We start from the raw sequence: 21,580 nt of genomic DNA, 5'->3' as shown, positions 1-21,580 counted from the left end.
TTCCCCTGGGGCTTCAGAGAGCTGCACAATAGCTTGCTTTTTTTTTTTTTTTTAATTCCCGTTCCCGGAGCCACCTCTCTCCTCCAGCAGGTAGACAGGTAATCTCACCTGGATGGTGAGACTTCACAATCTAGTAATTGCCAGAGAGATTCAGGGTGGTATTTCTTAGCCGAGTGAAAGTTAACTCAAATTATTTTCTTCTTGTATTCTATAATTTTAAATTAGGTAAATTTAATCTCGCTTCTTGGCTCAGCGTTCCTGCAAATTAAACATGCAACTATTAATGAAAATAATTTCCTTTTAAAAACATATCCTGAAACTCGATGTGGGGCATTTCCAATATATCCATAAAGCAAACAAGACAGCTTAATTGTTTGTTTCACCAAGGGAAGAAGCTAAACTCGGAATTAATTTGGTTCAGCCTGTGAAACAATTCGTTTGCTCTGCCTAATTCTGCCAATTAAAGAACTTTTCTCAGACACAATTAGCATGTAAATCAGCAGCAGAGCGAATAAGGGCGCCTCGGTGGCCCGGGCCTGGTGGAGATGCCTTTCCGGGGAATCGCGAGGACCCCTGGTTTTAGGGACTGTCCAGGGGTGCAAGGAGGAGCTCGGGAGCCCGATTCCTAGTGGCCCTGCAGCCTCTAGCCGAAACCTGGGTGTTAAATAGCGCAGCCGAGGATGTGGCCGCCTCGGCCCGCCAACGCCCTTCCCTCCGGTCCCACCCGGATTCGAAACGGACCTCCGCGAGCCGGCCAGGACCAGCGCTGCGGAACCTCACACCAGGCCCGCCGCCTCGGTGCTCCAGCCCCCTCCCAGAGCAAGCCCCGCGCATCCCGGGGACTGCGCGCGCACCTAGGGCTGCGCCCCCTTATAGCCGCCTTATCTGTAGCGGATTTTGTTCGGGGAAAGGTGGGGATAGCGGCCCCTGCTGGCATCTCTGGTGAACATCAGAGGCTGACTTTCTCCCTTAACTACTTCCCCCCACCTTCTCCAGATAGTTTGTGGAAATAATAATAATATTTATACATGTATAGCGTTGCCGCATGTGCATTTATTCTTCGTGAGTCCTCGTGAGCAGATGTCTGTACGTAACTTGGGTTTCCAGCGGGACCCACAAAAAAGAGAACAGGACGCTTATTAGTGACCCCAGCACCCACTGGGGAACAGGTATTCAGGTACTGTTTCTAAAGCATTTATTTGAGGGCACTCGGCCTAAGGGTGAATGAGACTCCGGATCTCCCTCTTAATGTTTTTCTTGGCCGACCCCATGACTAGTAAATACTGCTTCGCGAACTGCTTGGCCGCCCAGTGTCACGTTCTCTAAAGGCCGTGGGCACGGCCCACACCATCTGCGCAGACCACTTAGGAAGCAGCGGCCAAGGAGCGCAGTTGTGTGCACAGCGAGGGGGCGCGGCGGGGAGCGCTCAATGGACGGGTTTGGGGGACTCGGTGTGGCCAGGCCAGTTGGCACAAGCCTGTAACAGCAGCAAGGCTTTTTGGCGAATGAATGTTCAAGCGATGGAGGAAGCCTGTGCCTGCCATTCGTCGTGGGATCACTAACAATAGCGCCTTGGAAGAAGTTGCGATTTACTTCTTCAGTGAAGCTGTTGGATTCTCGTGGAAATTGTTTGCGTCTTATTTCTGAAGTTTATTTAGTGTGTCTTATTTCTAAGAACACCCTACACACTTTCTAGATTTTAAAACAGATAGTCGTTAACACTATTCTTTGTACTATGGTTTATTTGCTTACTTAACATGCTTTATTAACGTGTTGTATGTGCGTTCAGTCATAGCTGTGGTCCTATCTACGAAGCGTATTTCTAACCGCAAGGCTCTTTTACCCAATTCATCTGGGTGCGTAGAGCGCCCGTCACTTCGGCGACCTAGCTCTTGGTACAGTAATCAGAATTACAAAGGCTTGCCGTTCACTTACCCTTATGCTTTAAAACTTTTCCATTTAAGAAAATCGATGAACGAATTCTTTCTTGTAACTCACTCCTGCACTACGTTTATTTTTTATTTATTTTTCTAATTTGGCAGGACTCAGCAATGCTGTCCGGGATTTCCCCCCGCCCGTCCCCTCCGCCTTGCTAGTACCGATGCGGGCAAAGGGGAGGCAAGGGCTGGGTTCCTGCCAGAGTCGCCCCCGCTGGGACCTCCGCCCAGTGCGCGGAGGTGCCGGGTATCGCGAAGGAAGGAAGCCTCACTGGCCAGTCGGTCCAAGGCTCCACCTGCCGCCACACCGCGTTGGTTCCCTCCATCTCGCTCACTCGCATTCACACACACCACCACAGCTCTCCTTTGGGTCGGAGAAAACGCCAGCTAAAGGAGGCGGGGTTGCAGGAGAGTCCGCCGTGCGTAATCCAGTCCGGGACTTGGCTCCGCCCGGGAGCGGCAGCCTCTCTGGTGACAGAGGAGTAGTGAGCGGCACCGGGTGAGGCTGCAGCCAACTCCGCTCCCCGCGCACTCGGCTGCCCAGGCGCTCGGGACACAGCAGCGGCGCTTTCCCCCGGCGCTGACCGCCCGCGATGTCCGCTTAGGAGCGGCGGCAGCGGCCAGCGTCGCCACACCCGCAGCTCAGCGCTCCCGGTCGCGGAACGGGGCCAGAGGGTGCACCCTTGCCCCAGCCCCCACCCCGCCCCCCACCCTGAAATGACTTGTTAATCGGCGCAGACACTACCGAAGGGACTCACTGGAGTGGAATCCAAGTGGAATTTGGATTTGGAGAAGAGTTTCTTGAACGTTACTCCTTCCTTGTTGTCTTCTTCTTTCTTTTTTTTCTTCTCCCCTTCTCCGCCTGTCACTGGAGATGAACACAGAGCGTTTGCATCCCAGAAAGTAGTCGCCGCGACTGTTATCCCTAAAGAGGCAAGCACACATGTAGGAATGACAAAGGCTTGTGAAGGAGAGAGCGCAGCTCGCGGCCCGAAGAGATCCCCTCGATAATGGATTACTAAATGGGATACACGCTGTGCCAGCCCGCTCCGAGCCCCGGCCGCCTACCCGTCGATGCACCGAAAAGGTACGCTGGGGCGTCCTGGCGCGCTTCCACTTCCCAGGCTCCAGCTTGCGGGTCTTGGGGCCGCAGCCGGCACGCGCTGCCTGCTTTATGGTACCTACGTTTTATTTTATCTCGGGTGTCTACCTCCCGAGCGTGGCCCGGCCTTGGGGACGCAATCGTGAGCCCTGCTGGCCGCTCCTCTCTGCTCTGAGCCGCAGAGATCGCCAGGCTCCGTGTTTACGGGCTTCCCCACCCGCGCCGCGCACTAGCCCGGCGCCGCCCGGGACCGCGACCGCGAGGACGGTGGTCTGGCCCGGGGATGTGTGTGCAGGACCCGGAGCTCGTCCTCACTTTTGGACCAGGAGGAAGCAGAGAGGGCCCATGAGGGTGGGATTCTCGGAAGAGCCCTCCCTGTCCTGGTGCGAAAGAAGGGAAAGGGGTTCTGCCCTCGAGAGGTGAGAGGTTGGGTAGAAGAGCGCCGTTTTCGCTCAGTACCAGGTTTGGGTTCTGGGTTGGGAGAGTGGGTTCCGCAGAGACGGTGGAAAAGCGAAGAGAATCTTTTGTTGTACGCACGGGGTTTGGGCTGGGCTCTGTGGAGTGCAGGAAACTTGTAATGGCCCTGGCACCCGCGCGCCCTGCCACTTGGTGACATCCCGGTTTCCGCGGCCGCTGGCACGAGAGATTTCGGGCTTTGTTTGCCCGAATGAGTGCCCAGGAGCTGTCTCCTCCCGGTGTGGTGCGGCGCCCCCGCCCTTGGCCCTATCCCTCGCCGCAGCTCCCTCCTAGGCGGTGAGGACAGCACCCGTCGCGGCTGCGTTCTTCCCCTCTAGACCGATAGGACTGCTGCCCGCCGCGCCCTTCTCCAGCATCTATGAGGTCCCTCTCTGGAAGGAGGTTCCCGGGAGGTGGAAGAGTGGAAAGACCTGGCAAGAGATGGCCCAGTTCTTGCTACCTAGGCAAGGGCTCTGCCCCAGCCCCAGGTTCTGGTTGTCGGAACTACTAGCTTCGACCCAGAGGGTTGCCTCTAGGTCTGCCTCGCGGGCACCTGGGAGCAGCCTGACAATGCCCACCCACCTACAGGACCACACTGGGGTGGGAAGTGCCTCTTCTCTGTGTTCTCTGCTTTTCTACTCAGCTCTACACTGTGGCGCACGGTGCAAAGCAGGATCCTGACGTCCCCTCCCTCCTCCCACAACCCGAGCGGTATAGGGGGAGCCAGGGAGCTTGTGAGTGTCGGGAAAGGAAACTGGGCTCTGCTGTCTTTCCCGCTCCCTCTCCGCCCCTCGGTCCAGCGCCTCCTCCTTCTTTTCCAGCGTGGGTCACTCGACTAGTCGCTTGTGGAAAGTTTCTCTGAAAGCCAGAGGCAGCGGGCATGACGGGATTGGGGCTCAGTATGTGAAGCCTGCGAAAACGGAATGCCAAGGAAGCAGGTGGGCAGCCCACAGTGTGGTTAGGAGCTAGATGCGGGCCCACTGGTGGACAGTGGTCCACTGGGTTGGGGTCGCAGCGCTGCACTTGCTAGACAAATGTCTCAAGCAGTAGAAGAAGTTCAGGATCAGGACTTGGGATGCCGATGCCGCCCTTGTGGCCATCGGCTGGCGTGCGGGTGTGTGTGGGCAATCTTGGGGCGGGCTGGTTTACCATTACCAGCCCCAAGCGCACATCCCAGCCTCCTGCGCTCCACACGCAGTTTCCCAGTTGGCGGGTGTCTAGGGAAGAACAGAGCGGGTAGCCTGGGGTGCGTGCAGAGCGACTGGAACCTCTGTCTTCACAGCCAAAGCAAGCATTGAAGGGGTGGCCTCCAGCCTATATTGCACCCCTCCAGCCCTTCGGCGCCTGTCCTTGGGAGAAAGGTAGTTGCTTTGGGGATGCCGTGGCCACACATGGCCACGGTGGGAACACTCTGTTTATGCTGGATGGAAATCAAGTTGCTACTGAATGTGATCCGTGAAAGGTTTAAAAACACAGGCGCGCACAACACACACTTTCTCACACTTGTACACACAACTTAATTTTTTTCCTCAACTTGGAAAAAATCTCTGACCCTGTTGCAGTGCCCTGCCAGCGGGTCTCAGAAAAGCTATTTGATGTTCCCCGCCCACACCACCCCCACCCCCGCTCCCCCCAGCGCTGGTTTTAAGACTTTTCTGAATAGGAAGTATGAGCGCCTTTGCCTTGCCTTTCTCTAATCTTGATAATTGTCCGTTTTTTCTTGGGCGTGAAGTCCTCAGTTTGCCATTGATGGGGGGGGGGGGGGGAGGGCGGGCACTGTTGGTTCTGGATACATGAATCCTTTATTTAGTACCCCCCAAAAGTAAAGATAATGAAAATACTTTAGTTTTTACACCGTGTCCAATTGGCTACTAGAGGTCAAGATTACAAGTATTTTGTATGGTTTTTTAATACCCTGTTTAGTCTGCATGGAGCAGTTTTACGATTTACAGTAAGCTTTGATTAAGCCACTCCAGGCACCAAAGTTAATTATTAACCTAACCTTAAATACAGTGGCAGAACCATGTCTCCACCTATTAACCTAAACTATCTGTTAAAAAATAATTGCACTCACTATTTTAATTTGGTTTACCCCTGCTCGTTTATATGGTAACTTTTATTTGAACCCTGAGCAACCTCTACTCTCTAATATTTCAGTTTTAGTACATTCTTGCATGAGGCACCTTGCAAACCTGAAAGCAGAAAAGAATGAACTATCAGATATAAAACCTCACTTTTGTGTTATGTCTTCTTTCAACCTGATATAAAGAAGCATTCTAGCACGTGTTTCTTATTTACGATGTGTTTGTGTTTCTTATTTGTGTTTTTATTTACCACAATCTTCCCAAAGTGTGGTATTTTGCAGTTACCGCCTCCTAGAGATGGGCCACATTCCCAGTAATGCACATAATCCACATGTGTCAGTGTTCAGCAGACACCCCAAATCTTTACCTCAGGAGCCATCTGCAGAATGTACTCAGTGGATAGGACATCTTATTGCATAGAACAGTTTAAAAATTCATAAGAATCAGTGTAGAACCTCAACTAAATGTCAAATGAATAAGTGAATAAATGAAGTAGTCACCCTTAGTTCACATTTCTCCACTTGGAGTGAAACTGTTTTTACTTCTACAGTGAAAAAAAACTATGCCTTCAAGTATGTGGTTATTATAAAGTGCCAATAAGTGCAACTCTGTTTACACACACATCCACACACACACCCCTCAAGTTCTTTCAAAGTCTAGTGAATGCTTTTCCCATCATTAAAAAAAATATATAGTATTTGCATTCTGAGTAGGTGGATAACAATGCCAAGAATGTTGAGTCAGGAGGATAGCAAGATTAGGAAGAGTTATCTTCACTGAATAAAAATAAGACATCCAAATTAAGAACTTTTATTAAATTCAAAACAAATACTCAGGCTTTAAAAGCAAATGGGTAACTGTACTCTCTTATGAAATGGAGGGAAAAATACTATTTTGATCAAGGTTGTAAGTCAGATACTTAACTATGTGTATAGAGTAGTTCGGCTCTTTTCCAAACAGTACAAAGGAGTGATGACTAGAGAAAAAGTTTTTTTAGAACTAGATGGCCAAGAGCTAATGCATTCTCCCATCTTTTGTTGTTGTTGTTGTTTGTTTGCAGAAAGGAATCACAGAACAAGCCGAACTCATTGCAAATACTTTAATTAGGCATCTGCCATTTGCTGCAGTGGAGCGCCTGGGAAAGCCTGCCTGTGTCTCTGTGCTCTCCCATCCCCCACACTCTCATCTTCACATGTGGACTATTGTCCAACTCCCAGAGAGGGTGTTGCCTGGGTGTTCCCACTTCCGGGGGAAGGTGAAGCCTGGAAGCATCCTGCTGTGCCCTCCCGTATTAATAACCTTCCCCCCTGCCTTGAAGCCCAGTTGTCTCTGTGATTTCTATTCCAAAGTGAAGGCTTTTCTCATCTGCCTTCAGTGTGCTGCAAAAGCAACTGAGCTATTCTCTGCTGGCAACCACATGATTGCCCCTTGGGGATATGGTAAGGTAGGGAAGGGAGTGAGCCATTTAATCCCTTTGAAATGGGCAAATAAGATATCATACCACACAAACCTCAAGGGGACAAGGGAGTTCAGAATACCCCTCAGCATGGGACTATTACAGTATAGGATATACACTAGAGCATCTTGCTTTGTGATGCCGGTGACTTCCTGCAAATTTGTTTTATTAGATAATTCTAATAATTCTCATTACACTAATGAGGAGTGTCACATAAAACTATCAATACTTTCATGTTTCCCAAAAAACCTCTTCCGCCCAGACTTCTCTCCTGTGTCTCTCAAACAGCCAGTGCTTGCAGGGTAGGCGGCTCCTCTTGGACCTCACAGACATCTCAAACTTAGTGTGTTCCAAACATCTAATTTTGCATCTTTCTCCCCCAAATAAGCTTTTCTTAAAATGTTCTCCATCTTGGTAAATGGCATTTCCATCCTTTGAGTTGCTCAAGCCTAAACTCAGTGGCTCTTACTCTACCCACACCCATTCCAGCTGCAGTCCTGTTCCCCACCCCCCCAACCCCACCCCTCTGAATGCAGGAAGACTTCCTCCAGGGCTCCCACTTCCGACATTCACACTGGCCTAGCCACTGTGCCCCCTGCTGGGTTATTGTACCTGCCTTCCTGCTTTGCCCTAGGACCCCTGCTGTCTTCACACTGTAGCCAAAGTGATTTTTTTAAAAGCTAAGCTGGATCTGATCATTTCCATCACCCAGCTGCGTTCCCACTTTATTCCACTAAAAGCTAAAGTCCTCCCTATGGCCTTTGGGACCCCACTTTATCTGCACTTGGGTCCCCACCTCTCTGACCTCTCATTCCTTCTTGGGCTTACTTGAATATGCCCAATGTGCCCTCCTTGGTCCTTTGCACCGTCTTTGTACTGCTCCTTTGTGACTTGGGAAGGGTCTTTGCCCGAGATGGCTGCATGATCTGTTCCTCACATTCCTTAGGTGTCTGCCCAGTTGTCACTTTCTCACTGAAGTCTGTTCTGCTCACCTTATTTACATTTACTTCACCCTTTCCCCTCAACATGCCCTGCTCCCTTGGTCTGCCTCATTTTTTTCCTGCACTTTTCACAACCCAAAAAACTATATGTTGTCCTAATTTATTTCACCTTCCACTAGAACATAATGCTATAAGGATAGATATTTTTATGTTTGATTCACGGCTGTACCTCCAGCACCTAAACCTGGCACATCCTAGGCCCTCCATAACAAATATTTGTTGAATGAATGAATCAATGAATCAATGAATGATGAATCTTTTTGCAAACAACTAGTCTTTATTTCATCTCTGTGTCTGCTCATTTTTCTAGATTGTTTCCATCAAATGATCTATCTTTCTGCCTGCATAAGTGTGCACACACGCATGCGTGTAACACTCTTCCGTGTGCCCAGGTGGTATGTCTCATGCACCATTAGGAGAGCGCTCACTGAGGGTTGTTTTCCCAGTCTTGGTGATGGGCTGGAGCCTGCTCGTTCCCACACTCTCACCCAGTCCCCTTCTGTGATCAAGAGCACACATCTGTGGGACACCTGGTTGAAGCTGAAGGGAATCTGAGTTAGGTAAAATCAGCTTGCCAAGAAACTGAGCTAAGAAGACAGCCAGCACTTATGGGGATTGAGCTTTTGACCTTGGACTCGTTTGTTCTGCGTTCTAACCACTGGCCACAGAACCTTCTTGCTTTTTTGGAGTTTACTAATAGTTTTTTAAAAATCAACTTTCTACCAGGGGAAAATAGTATGCCTGTTGGCTCACATTCCTGCCCTGAGTGCACACAGGGGTAACTGTTGGTGAAGGTCCTGACCTTGGCAGTCAGAAGACCTGGGCTCCAGACCCTCACTGTCTTGGACAAGCCACTAAACCTCTCTGAAGCTACATTATTTTAAATAAAAATTGTGAATAGTATGCTCCCTAACTTGTAGAACTGCTGGATCAGTAAGACAAAATCAAGATGTGAATGAATTAGGTAAAATATGAAATGTACTATGGAATTTGAGGTTTGATGCTGGCTCCTCCCTCCCCAGACCCTAGGCCTAGTGCAGACCCTACTTCATTGTCTTCTAAACTGGAAAAGAGAGGTTATACTCTGTGGATGCCATTTTAGGGCAAACATTATGAAATCAAGTAAGATTTGCAAATTAATTGAAAATGCAGCCTTATTAATCAGAATGCAGTTGGGTCAAGTAAAGATTGCTTTCAGTGTGACAATTAAATGGAGCAAAGGCATGGGAGTGGCCCTTGGCCAGTCATTATAAACAAAGCAAGGGCATTGTTTTTGCTTAGCTAAGTTCTAAACTGGTTCACTTTACTAGTACACATTAACGTGGAACAGACATGTCAAAGTGAACTAGGAGTAGTCAGAGAAATGTTTAGATCTTTGCTGTAACAAGAGCAAATTCATTAGATTTTGTGGTATGAAGTTTATAAACGTGGAGGGACTGTCACGGGGAAGGCAGCAGACAGCTCTGGAGGCAATGCAGAGGTCACACTTCTTAAGTAGACACAGCACACTGGGATTTGCATCCCAGTTTTTGCCATTTACAAATTTGAGCTGTTACTTAACTTGTCTGCCTCAGCTGCCATCTGTAAGATGCTAGTATGATAATACAGGTTGTTAAGAAGAGTAAATAGGATAATATCTGTGAAATTTGTAGCACAATGCCTGGCACACTTATACACATTCATTAAGTATAAGGTGTTATTTTTATTTGGGTGACAGTAGTCATGGAGAGCATCCTGGTGGGGAGAGCATACAGGAGGAAATGCGCACAGATCTGTAACATAAAGAGGTCACGCAAAGGAAAAACCTTTGGATTAGAAAGGAACTTTCACTCTGTCTGTTGGCCATAGTGTCAGGGGTGTTAAGCTGAGAAGCATATGAAAAGTCACCTGCATGTAAAGAGGAGTCAGGACCCTTTTCCTAACTCCGGAAGTTGAAATATCACACCTGAGATGGAAGAAAAAACCAGTATACAAATTAACAGCAGTAGCGCAGGGTTTTGCATCATATAAGAGCCCAGAGGAGATTTGTTTTTAAAGGATAGTATTCACTTACTAACTTCATAAGAATGAAACACATGATCTGAATCCACTAAAGAATCTGAGGGCATGCACATTTGGCACCTGAGAACAGCCTGCAGTTGTTCAAGGTTGAGTTGGATGGACCCAAGTGATAGGAGAGATTGGAGGCTGTTACTGATTTTTGGAAGAGGGTCTTCATGTGGCCATACACTCACTGGGTCACTCTTCTCAAGCCAAACCTGAATTCAGTTTGGAGAGCACAAATCTCCAGGCAGAAGCAAACTATTACCTTCCCCACTAAACGTAGGAGATAGTTGGCTGACCCCAACAGACACAGCATTTACTCTATGACTGATCCACTGCTGTACAACTTGAAATTTGATTCAAATGATAGTCATGCACATTTTTATCAGGGAGAAGAATCTGACTTCCAACAGGCCAGCAGAAGGGGCAGTAAATTGGTATTATCACCGTGTTCCCTGAAGGGCTCCGGCTGTGCCCAGGAGGAGCGAGAATCTCTTGTGGCTTAAAGTTACAGGTATTGTCATGTAGGAAACAAATTTTTTCTCTTAAATTTTGTAAAGAGAGAAATAAGTCAGCAATTAACATGCACCAAAGGCTGAAGGGCCAGACCGTTCTGAACAGCGAGTGTGATGACTGTTGCTTTGAAAGTATCGTTCGTAATAGACATTTCCACATCCAGCCTATGGACCTGAGGCTTTCACTTAATATGACTCAGTGCTCTGCGTTTTCCCACTAACCTGTAATTGCCATCTGCAGAAAATTTAATTCAAAGAATCCCTGCCAATTTAAAAATTTAGCAGGAGAATCTCTAAAATTGATGCTATTTACCCTTCTCTTATCCTTTCTACCCGCCCCGCCTCCCCACTCCATGTTTAAGACCAAGCCTTTGGCCACGGTGTGATTTGAAGCATTTATAGTGCAGGAGCTCACACTGAACACAAGGAAAACAGGCCATTGGAAAATAAACATTTTGGGGGCTGGGATGAAATAACGTATATTAATTATGTTTTAATGTTATATGAGACTTTTACAGACGAGCTTTCTGCAATGGATCCATTCTTTTTCTTATTCCTGAACCTTTTTTAAGGAGACTATTCAATCTTTTCATTAATATTGCAGCAACTCCAGCACTTCTCCACCCCTCCCCCAAACTCCAACTGTCCTTGAATGAGGAAACTGAGAGAATACTGATTGAGCTGGTGAATGGAAATGTTCCTTTCCTGAAAATGGAATGCTTTATGAAAAATTGCATTCCACAAAAACACTCAAACAATCCAACAACTGTGTCTCCTCCTTTTTACCCCAGAGAACCACATGACTTCATTCACATATTTTGGTGCTTGAATGCATTAGTACTTCGGCCTTCAAATACCCAGGTGGACAGCCAGCCTATTGAGCCTTTCATTATTCTAAAAACGTGAACATCAGAGTTATAAGAACATTCTCATCTCAGTGTAGTGAGCGATAAATAGAAGCCAAATTGTTTACCACATTCTAAACTGAAGTTACACGTAGCATGTGGATTTTTGTAAGAATACTTGTTAATGGTTTTTGAGATGGATTCTGTGCTAATTCTTCTCGCATCATGAATGATGGCCCCAGCCAGACACTGTCGCTGGGATCTTCATCTATTAATCATGGAGGCTGCTTTCTTATTCGGTTGCCATAGTTTCAGTGCCTCAGATAGTGTTGGGGTGTCTTGGGAAAGGTTTGAGATATACTAGGGCTTGCGAGACTGGCAGTTATGTTGGCAGTGGTGGTGCTCTGGAAGAACTGAAAACCACTCCTCATCTAATTCAGTGCCGGATTAAAAAGAGGCAACTTCTGAGAGTGTCTCTCTGGACCTTGTTATGTGCACAGCCAGCTGATATTCACTCCAGGATTTGCCTCTTGCTCAGTCTTGCTGGTAAAAAATTACAGTCCAGGGGCTGATGTCACTTTCATCTTTCGACAAGAAAGCACGAGAGTGTGAACTCCGCGTTGAGGCTGTTCCTAAAGGTGGAGGTAATAGAGAGCAATCATGGCTCCGCTCAAGATTTCAGTTTCATAATTTGGTTTTGGCTCTGCAGATTGCTAAATAAATAAAGTGACCTCAGGAGTGTTGTATGCTGCGCACGGGTCTGGCAATGTAAACATTTAGTGCTTTACTTCAGGTTTCACCTTTATTTTTTTAGGTCTGACACACATTACTGAGGAGCGGGAGACCGTTCCACTGTATTTCACAACACTGCCCCATAGGGCTGCTGCTTTGTCAGCTCTTGAGTATATGAGCATTTTTTCCTCTCTGTAATTGTAATATTTTGCTATTTTGTTTTTAGGTTTGTGACTTAAAGGTTGATTAGGAAAAGCTCTCCAATTGTGTACACATCGTGTGACTGAGTCAAGAAAAGGTTTGGAGAAGTAAATTGCTGCCAGAGGGAGAGCCACACACAGGGTGTGTGGTGTAGAACACGGCTTCCCTTTGTCAGGTGAATCCGGCCTGTGTGACAGATAGATACTACTGGTACCCTTCCTCATGTCTTCTTTCCCATTTCTCAAGTGGACTTGCAAGGACTCCTAGCCATCTAAGCTGAGCCATTAAGTTACCTGCAAATTAAAACATAAACTAAAACAATCTCACACTTGATGCAGACAATGCTGAATGCAGGACATGCAAAGGGCATCACATTAAAATCCAGGCAGATTCCGAAGAAGAAAACCTTTAATTCATTACAAATCGGCCTAATCTAGAAAACTGGTCACTTTTTATTTTTTACTAGAAAATGACTAGTTTTTATTTCGGGTGAGCTTCAAAGCAACTGTTTCCAGTTTCCCCATATCAGGCTTGCCACAATTTTTGTGTGAGATCCACAAGCATTTTTAATGCACGTGCCTATTATATTGACCCCTCCCTTACCCAACCACATGAAATGATTGATTTTAGAGGCCAATAATTTGAAGTAAATTAAAAGGATAACATGGCCTTAATTGCTACTGGCTTCACCAGGCTTCTGGGCACCGGAATTCCTTGTGGAGAAACACTTTCAAGTGTCACAGCAGTTTTTGATCATGTGGTCTGGCGTCCTCATAGGCTGCAGTCATCCTCCCAGCCTTTGCCAAGGCCCCCTCAAACACCTCCGTGAGGCAAAACAAGCGTGCATTTTTAAATTCAGTATTATGGATGCCCAATTATTTGACAGGGTAGGAAAATAGGTCTTGAAAGTTTCACAGTATTCTCATTAGTTGTTTTAAGGGGGTGCGGGACATGGAGTAGGGGAGAACAGTGGAACTAACGTTTCAGATGGGAAGGTTCCTGTGTTGGGAGAAGAGTTGGTGTGAATTCAGTCTGCTGTCCTCTCCACAGTGACAACATTGGGATGAGTTTTGGGTGTCTGGTCAGTCACGACATCACACACGGAGCCTTAAGAAAATCAAGCATTACTTTTGTGTGGATGTCAGTCAGATACAGTGTGGACTTTAATTAACCTTTATTAATGATTTCTGATTACAGATTTTCTTCTGTGCCTTCAAGGCACAAAATGTATTTCGGGGAAACATTTCAGGCAGCAGTGACTTGAACATGCTTCCTTTATCTTGCTTGCCTTGCACAACACACCAGGTTCTCAGTATGTGAGCAATGTGATTCCGTATCGTTGCAGAATGGTCATGTAAAGAGTAAAATGCCCCTTGGAGGACAACGAATTTGTAAGTGATATGGAGGACATAATCTGTAGGTGAACCATTTTTAATTTTAAAACAATTACTTATCAAAATAGCTGATATTGACTGGCTGCTAGCTGAATTTAAGGGAATTTTTTCCTTCCAAAGATTGAGTGGGACTTGGAGTGGTGCCTGGGTCCTTCCAAGTCAGTGCTGCTGCTGCATGCTGGGGACGGGAGACCGAGTGGTGGTTCCTTTGCCCCAAAGTTTTCTGCAAGTGTGGAAAAATAAAGACCAGGGAATGTTATAGGCACTGGAGAGAAACAGGCCTTACTTCCTGTCAAAAATGCTTTTTCCCTATGTCTGTGAGCTTTAGAACCAATATCAGGAAGCTGAATTAGATTCCTAATGAACTCTTCACATTCAACTTTTAACTAGAGGGTCTCATAAAAGTTAGATAATAAATTAATGCCAACTTATGAATTAAATTCCTGTGACTAATCATTTTGTAGCTTATATGATGAAACTAATAGCACAGAGCTCATCTAGTTTAGCATAATTTGTGCTTATTATCATTGCTTTGCTTTTACAATTACGTTTACTGATCTATAAGCATCTTAATGAGAAATTACCTAAATGAAATTGATTTACAGTATTTGCTGTAGTGTGTTCTAGGGTAGTGATTATGTAAAATAATTTTCAAGATTGTTGTCCCACCACATGCAGCATGGTTTCATGTTTAGTAGGAATAAGTCAGCGCAGTGTCACGATCCCGTGTTTGCCCAGCCAAGAGGAGCTGCTGCTGGTGTCCAAAGCATTGAGAAAGAACAGAGCAGTTTTCGTATGTAGCCAAGAAGAGAAAAGGTAACAAACATCTTTTGGATGTGTTTCTCTTTTAAAGGGATGTTCAGAGTACAGGAAAAAGTTTTCTATTAAAAAGTCAACTTTTATCTACAAGGTGTTTCCTCTCATTTGTGATGAGAGGAAGTTCAACATGTCGAATATGTTGATTAATTAATTCCCATGGGATATCTTAGAGGGTGGAGCTTTCGTTTTCATATTTTGTCATGTCCAGAACATAAGACCTGTTAATATTGCCCCAACAAATCCGTTCCCAAGAATGAGAAGGACACATAATTGCCTGCGCTGTTAGAAAACAGCCACATCCAGTTCCCCAGCTGATCCCACAACATGCCAGGTGTGCTAGAGAAGGCTTTGAAATGTTGTGAATAGCTTGACACTAGCACATTGTTATTGAAATGCAAATTCTTCCTTGCAGAACTTGAAAAGGTTTTAAATGTAGGACTGGGGCAATATCTTTTCTTGCTTGTTGTCAGCTATACCTAGTCTTAACTGGAGGGCTTGTTCTAGTAAAAGTCATCACACTTCATTTGCATATTTCATTGTTTTCGGTGCCTGTGTTTAAAGTGCAGACACACCTTCTCGGGATGTCACCTTGTTGGGAGAGGACAGGCTGGCTTCCAGCGGTGCGCTGCCAGAGCAGGGCTGACTGCCCCCAGGGGGGAGCCTTGCCGAGCCCCACATTAAATTCAGAAACCAGGCTTACTGACAACGATCAACATCAGCAGTACTTACAGTGTTATTATGAATAATAGAGGCCTCATTTACAAAGCGTTTATAGTTTTCAAACTGCCTTTATAAACATTGCCTCATTTAATGTCCTTACATCCTGGGTTAGGCAAGGCAGGTGCTATTATGCCCAATTTAAAATGAGATAACTGAGGTTCCGAGGGGTCAGATAATTTGCCCCAGAGCATACCTCAGGTGAGGGAAGGGCTTGGGACAAGGTCCCCAACCTTCCAATCTGAGTGTTGTGCTCCTCCATGCGATTTCACCGTTTACTCAGTACTCCAACATTTTTAAAGATGATTATAGTCTTCCAACTATCGAAGTCCTCATGTTATGCCTACTCTGCAAAGTGAATACAACACAGAACAAGTTTAGGAGTAGCTTTCCAAGGACTTCACCTGAGGCTGCGGTGCAGCTGGGACCTGAAGTCCCGCCTGAACGCCATTTCTAGACATCGTCCACGGAGGCTCTCAGGGTCTTGAGCCCGTCATCTGAAAGGAAACCAGCTGAGAAGTGGGGGCTGTTTGCATTTGGGATTCTAGTCCTGTTTTATAGTGGGGATAAAAATAAATAGTAACAATAGGGATGGAAACTTTGGCCCTGTTGCAGGGTAACTGGAGGCACAGGAGGTGGAACCGATACTCTGGCACAGTAGCCTCCTGGGCCTTGCAAACGTATACCTGAAAAACAGACACGTTTTTATCAAGGAATAAAGTGGTATGGCACAGCCTAAGGGGATCTTCCCTTTGACAAACTCATTTTAATCTCTGGTCAGTGTTACCAGGTCTAGTGAAAGCAGCAGTTCAATTTAATTCAACAGATAAACATAGTATCTAGACTAGACCAGCTCCTGATCTGAAGAGACACAATGGACCTAGTTCAGAATCTATTATTTGTGTTCCTACCATAGACCCAGTGGTGGGCCCAATTCTACTGAGAAGGGTAGATCCATGAAAAGTCATTATAACGTAAGACCTGACCATGGTCCATCCCAGAAGCAGGGTAGTGAGGATGCTAAGAAGGACAGGAGGGAGTAGCTCTGTCCAGCCGGGAAGTCAGATAGGCCTTGGTGGAGGAAGAAGCATCTGAGTCGTGTCTAAAGGAGGAGTGAGATCTCCGTAGGTGGGAGGCAAGGGGATGAAGAGCAGTAGATCTAAGGAAAAGTCGGGAGCAAAGGTCCAGAGGCAGGAAAGTGAAGGGCCTGGCCCCAGAGCAGTGAGAGTCCCCCCAGGGACTGGCAGTGTGGTGAGGAAGCCTGGAGGACTGACTGAAAGGGAGAGTGAGTGCAGCCTGAGGAGGCGTCAGCCCTGTCCTGCAGATGGGACTTGGATGCACAGGCAGTTGAAGCTTCTGATGACATCATCAAATGTGTGTTTTAGACATATAAATCCGCTAGCACTGTGAGTGGAAAAAAGGAAACACTCTGGGTGCGTTTGCAAGGTGCAGCCTTCAAGACCTAGGGACCAGCTGGGTGTGTGGGATGAAGGAGTGGAAGGAGTAAAAAATGGTTCTAAAATGTCACATCTGGGGAACCGAGTGGATAGTAGGGGCACTGGCCAGGACAGGGGCCCAGGTTTACAGACAAAATAGTTAATATTTAATACCTATGATAAACCTTATTTAAATAGCACATATTAGGCCAAACCTATTAGGCCAGACTCCAAAGCCTTGGACCTGGTCCCACTGTGCTCACCCCGAGGTCTATAAAACGAGTGCTAAACATGTTTAAATTAAGAGTGTTTAAACTGTCACATTTGGTCTGGCAGTTGGGACTGCCTTCTCCACCATCAGGGAGGTTAACACCATGATATGATGTGGAGAATATGAGGAAAACCAAGGCACCATCCAGTGCACCTATAAAAACCGATCACAAAGGCGCAGCAGGAGCAAAGGCTAATGATGATTCACTCATGTGAGAATCAGGGATACATCGAGCCACCTGTTTCCTTTTTTTTTCTTTCTGACTATTTCACTTTATGCACATTCTGAATTCTGAAATTAGATATACATGTGTTTGTCTCTCCCTTCCCCCTCCCCACCCCACAGTCGGCATATTTATATAAGTGTTTATGTCTTAAGTTGCCTTGTGCAACTGAAGTGTTGCAGATGATGTAATTCACAATACACAAATAACACCTAAAGTGTGTGGTTTGTTTAATAAGACAGTGTTAGCAGACAGTGAGGCCTTTTTTGCTGTGTTGTGCTAAATCTGAACAGTGCTTATATAGTGGAAGAAAAAAATCTGTTTAATAATATTTTTCTTTAGAAAGAAATCAATCTTTATTACATAGCTGATTGAGGTATCACAGATTTTGTTGTGGTTTTTAATCCCTAAATAAGTATTGATACAATGTAGTTGTCCAGAAGAATCCTCCAGCATCTTTAATTGTTGGGTATAACTAATATTTGTACTATAAAAGAGAATTCTCAAAAATGGATATTCTATGTTACTCTTCACTTTGCAGTTTTCTTTCAGGGGTCTCTAACTAAAACTTGTCCCAGGAAAATTTTATTTTATGATCATACAAAGTTGTGTTATGTTTTTAAAAGAGGTTGCAAACAAGTGAAACAGCAGGATTAGAAACAGCAGGCATCTTCAGGGAGCTCTGACATACTGAGTTTCTGGAAGGGAGGAAAACTTTATAATTCTGTTTGCTTTGATGTCTTCTTTTAAAGGCACATTAAAATTAAACATTAAGTAACAATTTGATTCTTTTATGTTGGGAGACCATATTTAACTTGGTGTCATAATGTTGTGAAACTGGACTGTAGGTCACTTACTGTGATGTCAAATTACTGCAGACCAGTGTCATTTGTTTCTAACTTGCAGGCTGCCCTCTAGTGTTACTTAATCTCAACACAACCACTTTGTTTAAATCCCATAAAAGGTGAAAAAACATGCAGAGAATCTTACCAACTAGTCAGCAGCTAACCCAGGAAACCTAGACCCTGTCTCTAAATACAGTGTTAAGCTGATGATACATGGTTTGAAAGGCTGTGAAAAAAAGCTAAGTGTGCCTGTCACGACAGCTCTGGTGGCACAGAGGACAGGACAGCAAGTCCTCACTTAATTTTGTGGATAGGCTCTGTCTGGGAAACTAGTTCTACCATAGGCTAATTAATTAACACAAATGGGAGTTAGGTTCTTAAACATCTCATCCACATAGGAAAACAGTGTTACTCAGGGACCTGTGGCACTGTGTAGAGAAACACACAGTGATTGATGAATGTCATTTAAAGTCAAACTCTGGATACAAAGCCAAACAATTAGTTTTAGGACTACGTTGTCCAATGAATTTCACTTATTTTCTTTTGTGTGTGTTCAAAAGAGCAATATGTGACAAAACAGCCGTATTTTGCCATGTATAATGTGCACCCAGATCTTTGTATCATGCATAGGATCATTATACTCATAATGTGCATCCTTATTTTTCCCTCAAAAATTTGGGCAAAAAAGTGTGCATTATACACGGCAAAATATGGTAAGCTGTGTCTAATAAGTCTAAAAGACTTCCTTTAGTAAGTTTAAATAAAAATTACAAGTGTCAAGAAAAATACTTCAATCACCGTCCAGGGGGGTGGGGTGGGGAATGTCTGACCAGACAGCCTCAAAGTTTATCACATAATTAGCCCTCGGGGAAGAGGTATCAAACTTCAATACATTATCCTATTGCAAACCTTCAAAGAGTCAATTCCAGCACTTAATAGATTATTCTCTGAAGCTATTAAGAAGAGTAGCACACAATGCAGCCCAAACTGTGGCAGTAAGTACTTTCTGATAGTGGTGCCAATTCTGTTTTTTGTCCGGAATGTAAGTGGAGAGAGTAAATTTCAGACTTGGTCGCTATATTTTGCATGTATAATGTCGGCACTCTCAGTGGATTATGAAGGTAACGTTACAATGTTCCAGGTACATCCAGCTCCTAGGAGCAGAGTGATAAAGCAGAGTGATGGGCATGTGATAAAAATGGTTGTTGCTGCTGCTGCTGCTTTCTCTCAAGTCTTGAGACTAGTATCAGGAAGAACAACTAAGACCACATCAGTGTGAGATACATACAGAAGGAAGCCGAGGGTCAAAATTTCACTTGGGAGTCAACTTTTTTTCCTAGAGGGGTGATGTGATGCAGTAGTTGAAGGTGTGGGTTCTGGAGCCTGCTATACTACTAGCTAGGAGATGTTGGGAAAGCTACTTAATCTCTCGGTGCCTCGTTTTCCTCATCTGTAAAGTGGCATGCTAACAGTGCCTACCTCATAAAGCAATTCTTATGACTAAGTAAGCGCCAGAATGGCATCTGGTACATCGTAAGCACTGAATAAAAATCAGTTGTTGCAATTTGGCACCAAGTTCTCCTAACAGAATTGGCCAAATTCACTGTTTTATCTCACCAGCTGTACGGTTCTTGGCATGTAGGTTAAAACTGGTAAGACAACAGGATGGCAAAATGAGTATTGCCTGGATGAGTCTTTTCTACCTGTTTCTGTCTCTTTCACCATGTTCTTTTATGGGTCAGGGCATGATTTAAAACGACTGATCGACCAATCGTGCAGTACTTCATTTTACTTAGGAAACGTTTAGTATAGACATACTATGTGCACTGAGATCTTTTAGAGCCTATTAGATATTCCCAAAACATTAAATAAGGTGTCAGGTGAGGTGAGTGGCTTTTGCAACAGTTTTAACCTGCCCTTTGGGGTCTGGCACTCAGGGAGGAGCCTGTGCTCATCCGGCTGCGGCCACACGCCCTGCACCACAGCCCCCTGTACTCTGGGAATAGCGGGGGTGGGGGGGGACCCTGAAGGACCACCGTGAGTTTTCTCGCTTTTCTGGTTGTAGTGTTTAGATGGTAGTTAATGTTATATTTGGAATCACAATATTTAGGAATTTTCACCAACAAAGAGAGCCCAACATCTCTTAATATCTGACTCAAACCCAATGTATCAAATGTAGTTTATACAACAAAACTTTAAGTTATAGGTGGGGTTAACTACTTATACCAATAAACTGAAAACGTCAAATTGATTCATTGGCTTTAAGCACTTGTTTTTTCATAAAATCTAAGAGCTAAACCACTAAACAGCACGGCGGATGTGCTGGGAAGTCAATCCCTATTCTGACCCTGCCTTCACCGCTGCTTCTGTGAGGTCTGATGAGACCGCAGCAAAGAAATGAGGTGATTGAAGGAAAAAGACAAGGGCTAGGCTAACCATCAGCTCCCAGGCAAATGCAAGTTAATTTTGGCTCTTCCCTTCCCAAATATTTACTCCAGTGGGCAAACGCTAATTCACAACAGTAACTAAGTTGCTGGTCAGGAGTTAGGGAGGGTGCTAACTAGTGAGAACTTGGACACTGAGTACATCTGAAGATGGATAATAGGGGCATGTCCCCTCCTCCCCAGGGGCAGGGAACATTGTATTCATTTGGTATTCACCCAAACTCAGGACCATCTGACAGCTGTCTGGTGTTTCTTGTGAGATGGACTTGGTCCCTGGCCAGATGCTAGTGGACAGATGTTCACAACAGAAAAACCTGCACCAAAATGGGGGCTAACTGGCACCCTCCTAATGATGTGAACAAATAAGGCAGGAATTGGTTCAAGGCCCAAGCCTGCCTCTCCACCTTAGGGAGGAGGCCTTGCTGGGAAACTGGGCCTTCTGCAGACTCGGGGACTTACAGTTCATGGGCTCCCAGACCCCAGCCCTCCAAAGGGATACTCAGTGTTTGTGTGTATGTATGCTCGTGTATATGTGCTTAACAACGGGAACCTTTCAAGGAGGCAGGCAAATCAGGGGTTGACCTCCCACCAGTACAAGTCTTAAAGTACAGAATTTTCTCCACAAATTTGGTTTCTATGCAGTTTTTGAACAAATACATCATGAAAATTATTACATATTACCTTCATGTGAACCTTGAGACAGAATGTGTGCACTTCATTTTGGGTTTTTACTTGTAATTGATGAGTAATAACTCCACTGTAATTTTGTGCAAATAGTTTGTTAAATGAAAGTGAGCATTACAGGGGCAAACTGGTTTGACAATACCCCATTCATGATTAGGTGGACTTGTTCCTACTTGTAAAGGCTGAGGATAAGTGTCTGATTTCAACAGATAAACTGTGTTTTTAGTGCCTGGGGCACTTTTTAAGTGGGAATTTTCCCTTCTCTCTCAATTTTACAAGTTGAGAACGAACTCTTAACTCCTGGCCTATTACTAATAGAATCTGTTACCTATCTAGAGACTGACAAATAATGGTTGTCTAAGGCAGGACAGAGTT

At 45.4% G+C, this 21,580-nt stretch overlaps 1 protein-coding gene and 1 long non-coding RNA gene across 4 annotated transcripts in view; one reads left to right on the top strand and one right to left on the bottom strand.

The window, feature by feature from the left end:
- Nucleotides 1-2,001: 2,001 nt before the first annotated feature.
- On the bottom strand, nt 2,002-2,784 carry LOC118499519. Its single transcript, XR_004902015.1, has 2 exons — nt 2,696-2,784; nt 2,002-2,405 (listed from the first exon to the last, which is right to left on the bottom strand). It is a non-coding gene; the product is annotated as an uncharacterized LOC118499519 (long non-coding RNA).
- Nucleotides 2,404-21,580, top strand: part of SEMA6A (semaphorin 6A) — a 125,649-nt gene continuing 106,472 nt past the window's right edge. For all 3 annotated transcript variants that reach the window (XM_028505272.2, XM_028505264.2, XM_028505255.2), the window contains exon 1: nt 2,404-3,024. The gene's annotated coding sequence lies outside the window, so the exon portion shown is untranslated. The remainder of the gene's footprint in view (nt 3,025-21,580) is intronic.

The sequence above is a fragment of the Phyllostomus discolor genome, chromosome 3 (assembly GCF_004126475.2).
Source record: "Phyllostomus discolor isolate MPI-MPIP mPhyDis1 chromosome 3, mPhyDis1.pri.v3, whole genome shotgun sequence".
In the NCBI taxonomy this organism is placed as follows: Eukaryota; Metazoa; Chordata; class Mammalia; order Chiroptera; family Phyllostomidae; genus Phyllostomus; species Phyllostomus discolor.
Note: the sequence above shows the minus strand (reverse complement) of the source record. Positions and strands in the feature narration are given on the sequence as shown.